A 6,888-nucleotide genomic window follows, 5' to 3' on the forward strand; every position below is an offset into this window, starting at 1 on the left:
GCATGGTGGCACATGCCTTTAATTTCAGCACTTGAGAAGCAGAAGGATCTCTGTGAGTTCAAGGCCAGCCTGGTTTACAAAGTAAGTCCAGGACAGCCAAGGCTACACAGAGAAATCCTGTCTTGAAAAAAAAAAGAAAAATATTATATTTAATATACATTATAATATGTATATCATATTATATAATTTAGGCAGTGATGGTAAAGGAATAAACCTGAAAGCACATTGCCTTGGGGAAGTTTTGAGGGACACCTGCTCTTTTGAGTAATTTAAATGGAGGGACACCTGCATATTAATTTTATAATTTAAAACTATGGCCACTAAACATCCACAGTTGCACAACTGTTTCTTTGCCAATCCTTAAAAATAAATTGTCTTTTTTTTTTAAACAAAAACCAATCAGAGCATTTTTTTTTTTTTTTTGAGCATGAAACGTTAAGCGGTTTCCCTACTAGAAATGTATGCTGAAGTCAGCTCCCAGCTATGACTCAACTCAATGGAATATTTGCCTAAGGGTTCCAGAACTGGTAGGGTGGACAGGTGCACACACACTAACTAGAGAAAGGCATGAAAGGAATCTCCTCAGACGTTTGGGGGCTGTGTTTCCTGGTTCTCTGATAATGTGAGTTATTATTCGAGTGGTATGAACAATTCTGAGTGAACAGGAAAGAGCACACGAAAAAGAACAAAAGGAAAAGGTGTGGCCTTCAGATATTAGTGGGAAGCCACAGCCCAGCCCTATTCGCTCTCTCTCTCTTGCTTCACTCTCTCAGAACATCATCATTCTCATTTAGTTCTCTCACCTACCCCCATTAGAAGTAACTTCTCCATCACTGGAACCAAGTTCCTACAACTTCCTCCTTCACGTGCTTGTTGTTCTTTCTCTGGCACACAGTCTGCACAGTAAATATTTCTCGTCAGTGTAGTTGAAGAGGCTTAACTACTCTTAAATCCTTTTTCTGTATATGCATATGTATCTTTTCCTCTATATATCAATTTTCACTTCATTATATACATAAGCATACTCATGTTCTCTTTATTTTTCCTCTCTTTCCTTCAATACTCCCACTTGTCCCAACTCTAACACAGACCCACACCAAGTCAGAAATATATCTACATATCCCTTCAAAAATGTTTGTTAGCAGGAGGCTCATGTCCTGATTTCCAAAGGATGTCTGACTCCGTATCTTATAACTCAATGACACTGTGGTCTAATCTTAGTTTCTGTCAGGAACATGTACTCTGCAGTCTTTTCTCTCATGCACAGAACCCCAAGAAAACCCAGAGCTGAGAACGGCAGGACTTGATCAGGTAGGACTGTCTTTGTTCATGTTTCTTTTGATCCAAGAGGCAGGCAGCGAATTTTAAAGCTGTCTTTTTGTGTTGTGTTAGCTCATGGCCTCTTGCAGTCTTTGATACTTACTAGAGCTAGGAAGCCTTTTGTCTCTCTCTAGAGTGATCAAAGTTATTAATTTTGTACTCAAATATAGCACGCCTCCTAAGTACATAGGAATTCAGCTCACACGGTTATGAAACCTGGCACCATCCAGAGTAGTAAAAGGCCCAGCTGACATGTAGTGGAATTCCAGACAGAGAAGTGGCTCCTTCCTTAGTCCCTTCCCCACAGATCTGTTTTCCATGCCTGAACTCCTCAAAACTACCATCCCCAGCTATTTGCTTCTGCGGTTCACAAAGCTATCTGGGTTTCGGGAGGGGGGGATTGAATATAATTTTAAGTACACCCCTCTCTCTAAGTAAAAATCTAAGTAAAACTTAAGTCTTCTTGCAAGCTCCTATAATTTGCTGGTGACTTTGCTTCCCAGTTGCTTGGTACCAGATCTGAGACAGTTTCTGAGACGTGGTCTAAATTAGCCCAGGATAACCACACACTTGCTAGCATTACTGACAGGAGTTGGTATACCCAATTCTCATTAGAGCTGTTTGACTGAGCCAATGTCTCTTCACAATTCTAAGTGTATTCTGTAACAGAATTCTTTACATCACTGCCTTTATCCTCTTCCAGGTTAGGAGCTGCCAATCTGGCAAGTTAACTAAAGCTAAATCTAGACAATGTCAGTTGTTCCTTCAGTTGTCTGTTCTTTACAACACTTGAATTCATAGGCACCTCCAATAGTAATACCTAAAAGAATTCACAATTCTTTTAGAAAACAGTCTAAAAGAGCCTTCTTGGGCTGGCTCCTGGCCACAGGAATCTGCCTACTTCAAGGTGAGATGCAGCTTTAATATTATGATGAGTTTGGCCCAAATTTCAGCTTCTCTGAATCTAAACTAAGTAACTGTCAAAACTACTGTATTTTTTCTTGGTTTTAATAGAATGTATATGATCATTATCAATACTGACGTCCAAGGGGAAGCGTGAAAGTTCTGGGCCATGGACTGCAGTTGGTGGGAAGCAGGGGGTGGAGGAAGCTCTGTGTGGGAGCCTGGGCATTGCCAATTAACAACAGGTGCAAGGGCTGCTCTTTAAATTTAGCCACTGCACTTGGTGTCTTGTCTCCCAGCCGTCACTTACGGCAACCACCGCTGATTTGGAAAGGATCAAAGGACAGATAACAGAAGGGATCATCTTTATTAAATGACAAAAGGGAGGAAATTAACTTTAAAAAAAAAAAAAAAAGAACTAGCCTAAGGAATGGAAACATTGACCTTTGGAAAATATACACAGTTAAAAGGAAGGAAAAGGTAAGGAAGTTATTTAAAGAGATAATAATCATTAACAAATCATTCTTAATTAAGCACTTTAAAAGTCATTCTTAGCTGCCAGAATTTGGGAGGAAAATCACCTAAAATTTGGATGTTGTCTCAGAAAATAATTTCTAGTAAGTCAGAGTTTAGATGAGAGATGGGGAAATGACTTAGATAAGTGCAATGGATTCCACATTCCCTAAGCCAGTCAATCAATTGAGGGTTCACAGATAGGAGAGATAGGCAAGACACAATACACAAAAATTCCCAAAATTCTCCTTCCTTATCCTAAGTGTTTCTTTTTCTGAGATATTCATTTAACTATCCTAACCTTGACCTTGAGATGGAATTAGTTTTTCCACCTAACATTTACCCATCATTGAAAAGAATGAAAAATCTCACTCTTTTCCTCCTTGGCAGCTTGGGGACCACAGCCACCTTGAGCAACATAGTAATGATCCATACCGGGAAGTTCATGACTGACCATCTGCTTCAGAGGAAATGAATGGTCCTTGATGTCCTTCACCGTGGGAAGGCAACAGTACAAAAGACAGAAATTCGAGAAAGGCTAGCCAAAATGTATAAAAGCACACCAGATGTCACCTTTGTTTTCAGATTCAGAAACCTCTTTGGAGTGGCAACACAACTGGCTTCAGCATGATCTATGATTCTTCGTATTATGCAAAACAGAATGAGCCTAAACATGGGCTTGCAAGACATGGCCTTTATGGAATGAAAATGAGGATGTGAGTGCTAAAAGGTTCTGTTGAGGAGAAGGCTTTTATTGTAGATATGAGAGGGGAGTTCAGCCAGAGGCATCTGGAATGGTCCAGACTGAACAGGACCATGGGGGGAAGGGAGGAGAGAAGAGGTGAGAAGACAAGAGAGGATCCAGAAGCCAAGAGCAGAGGTCCAAAGAGAGAGGAACAAGAGGCCAGAAAAGGCTGGATTATATAGGAATGAGAAACTGAGGGAGGGGAAACCCAGTTCCTGGGCTGGAGAGGTTTAGGGTAGGAGAAGGGTGAGAAGTGCTGGGAGGAGCCACAGGTACTGTGTGAGACTTGCCCTAGGTTTCTTTGGGACTTGATATGTGAAGACAGATCTCCAGAAAATAGAAAGGAATGCAAGGACAAAATGAAGATGATCCAGGGAACTGCAAAGGATAGCATTTGTGCTGGCAAAAAAATGAGTGGGGATTGGCTGCAGCAAAAGGAGGAAAGATTCAAGGAGTGACTTGATCTGCTGCAATGGTGCCAATTTCTAAGGGTGAAGCTAATAAACTGAAAGCTTGCATGTGTCAAAAAAGAAAAGACTGGAAAACTTCTAGAATGATCTTTGAGCACTAACACAGTATAAATTTAAAACATACTACTAATGTAATAATCACCCACCAAACATTTCTCAAGACATTAAGACATTAAAGGGTTGTTTTCTTTGCTGGGCCCCATTACTGTTGTTTTGTTTTGCTGTTAGTTTTGTGCTACAGAGTATAATATATTTAAACAACTTTAACTATTTTACCATTCAAAGGACAAACTAAAGAGACTCAGAAGATGATAAGGAGACATAGTGGCTGGATGTGATAGCACCTACCTATAGTCCCCGCACTTGAGAGTTCAGAACCTGCCTGGCTCCCTAGTAATTTTCAGGCCAGCCTGAACTGTAGAGACTCAGTCCCACAAACTTAAAAACCTCAATGAAAGGCACCATGTTACTTTCTTCATGCCTTTCTTTCTTAAAATGTCTTCCTTAAGTTGAACCAGGGGCGTTAGGTGAATCCAGGGTCTGAGTTAGATAGCTCTATGGGTAGAGCACTTTACAGGCTAGCATTAGGGACTCAGTTTGATATCCAGAACCCACAGTTTTAGAAATATGAACATGGAGGTGCACAGTTATAATTCCAGCTCTGAAGGGTAGGGTGGAGAGACGCAGAGATGAGAGCACTCTAGGGCTGGCTGGTTAGCCTAACTGAATCATCAAATTCGAAACTCTTATCTCAAAAACTAAGGTGAATGGTGTCCTGAGGAGCAACACCCAAGGTTGACCTCTGGCCTAGACACACACACACACACACACACACACACACACACACACACACACACACTCCCGTGCTCTCACAAAAGGGAAAACAGGAATATAATAAACTGTTTTTTTGTTTGTTGAGGCATTGCAATGAGTTCAACATGATAATTCTGTTCCTGGGGCCATTTACTCAAAGAAGTACATCTTGAACAATCAAGGCTGCTTCAGCATCATCAAGAACACTGGGATGATGGATTCTAAAGTGCTGCTGGCCAAAATACACTAAGAATTCTTGCAAACCAGGAAGAAAAATGAGCAAGAGACTTTTCAAAAGAGGACTTCTAAACATCCAGAAACAGTAAGAGTGGGGCTTAATTTCATTACCAACCAATTAGATATAAACAAAAGCCACAGCAATAACACTTCAAGGCCACCAAAATGGTTAAAATGAGAGAGCTGCAGAAGATGCTAAGTTTTCACAAGAATCCGGAACAATCATGATGCTCAGGTACTAACAGGAGTATGCACTGGTACAGCCACTGTCACCAGAAAACAGAACATGGTAATCAGTTGAACAGAATGACAAGATACAAATTAATGAAGGCCCCTTTTCTAAGTTTTAATAATTCCAACAAATACCCTTTGTTTGCTCAGCCTTAGGGTTCATAACTGTTTCTAGCGGTTGTTATGTCACCATTCCTAAGTTTTCTTTCTATATTTTCAATGACTTTAGATATTTCTAGCCAGGCTGAGGTGTAGCTCAGCTGGTAGGGGGCTTGCTTAGCATGTTTGAGGCCTTGGGTGCAATGCCCAGTGCTGTATAAACTGACTAAACTGATGCCAGGCTCATGTTACCACTCAGTGGACAGTACTGAGTGTGGCAGTAAGGATTTTGAGATTAAAGCTATACAACTGTTTTTATGTTTTTGTTAATTTTTTGAAAATTTCATATACTATATTTTAATCTACTTTCCCTCCCCCAACTCCGAGTTCTTCTACCACCTTCCAAAGTCAGGCTCTTTTTCTTGCTGTATGCCTTTAATCCTAGCCCTTGGGAGGTAAAGAGGTAGGAAGTAACAGGAATGGACTGTGGCAGTGAGGATTTTGAGATTAAAGCTATACAACTTTTCAAATGTTTTTATTCATTTTGAAATTTTTATACAATATATTTTGATCATATTCTCTTCTCCAAACTCCTCTGTCACCTCCCTATCCACCCACCTTGTTCTTTCTCTTAAAAAACAAATAAATACACATACACACACAGAACAAGAAAAAAGAACCAAAAACATAAAGTCTGTACACAAAATGACCTTCACATCTTGTCTTTTTTTAATTCTTTGTTAATTACACTTTATTCACTTTTTATCCCCACCTTGGTTCCCTCCCTCCTCCTGTCCCAATTCCTGCCTTCCTCCACCCTCTGCATGCATGCCCCTCCCCAACTCCACTGATAGGGGAGGTCTTCTTTTCCTTCCTTCTGATCCTAGTCAATTAGGTCTCATTAGGGGTGGCTGCATTGTCTTCTTCTGTGGCCTGGTAATGCTGCTTCCCCCTCAGGGGGAGGTAATTAAAGAGCAGGCCAATCAGTTCATGTCAGAGACAGTCTCTGTTCTATTACAATGGAACCCACTTGGATACTGAACTGCCATGGGCTACATCTGTGCAGGAGTCTTAGGTTATCTCCATGCATAGTCCTTGGTTGGAGTATCAATCTCAGGAAAGACCCCTGTGCTCAGATTTTTTTGTTCTGTTGCTGTCCTTGTGGAGTGCCTGTCCTCTTCAGATCTTACTGTTCTACACAATGGAATATTACTCAGCAATAAAAAACAAGGAAATCATGAAATCATTGTAGGTAAATGGTGGGATCTGGAAAAGATCATCCTGAGTGAGCCGTCCCAGAAGCAGAAAGACACCTATGGTATGTACTCACTCATACAGACATATAATATAGGATAAACCTACTAAAATCTGTACACCTAAAGAAACTAATCAAGAGGGAGGACTCTTGCTAAAATGCTCAATTCCTATCCAGAAAGGCAAAGAGGCTGGACATCAGAAGAAGGGGAAAAGAAGGAACAAGTCAGGAGCCTGACACAGAGGACCTCTGAAAGGCTCTGCCCTGCAGACTATCAATGCAGATGCTGAGACTTATGGGTA

At 40.8% G+C, this 6,888-nt stretch overlaps 1 pseudogene; it reads left to right on the plus strand.

Annotated features, from left to right (window-relative positions):
- The first annotated feature begins 3,151 nt into the window (after positions 1 to 3,151).
- On the plus strand, positions 3,152 to 3,939 carry LOC129682471 (40S ribosomal protein S24-like; annotated as a pseudogene).
- The last annotated feature ends 2,949 nt before the right edge of the window (positions 3,940 to 6,888 follow it).

This window comes from Psammomys obesus, unplaced genomic scaffold (genome assembly GCF_907164565.1).
Source record: "Psammomys obesus unplaced genomic scaffold, mPsaObe1.curated_primary_1811, whole genome shotgun sequence".
NCBI classification, from domain to species: Eukaryota; Metazoa; Chordata; class Mammalia; order Rodentia; family Muridae; genus Psammomys; species Psammomys obesus.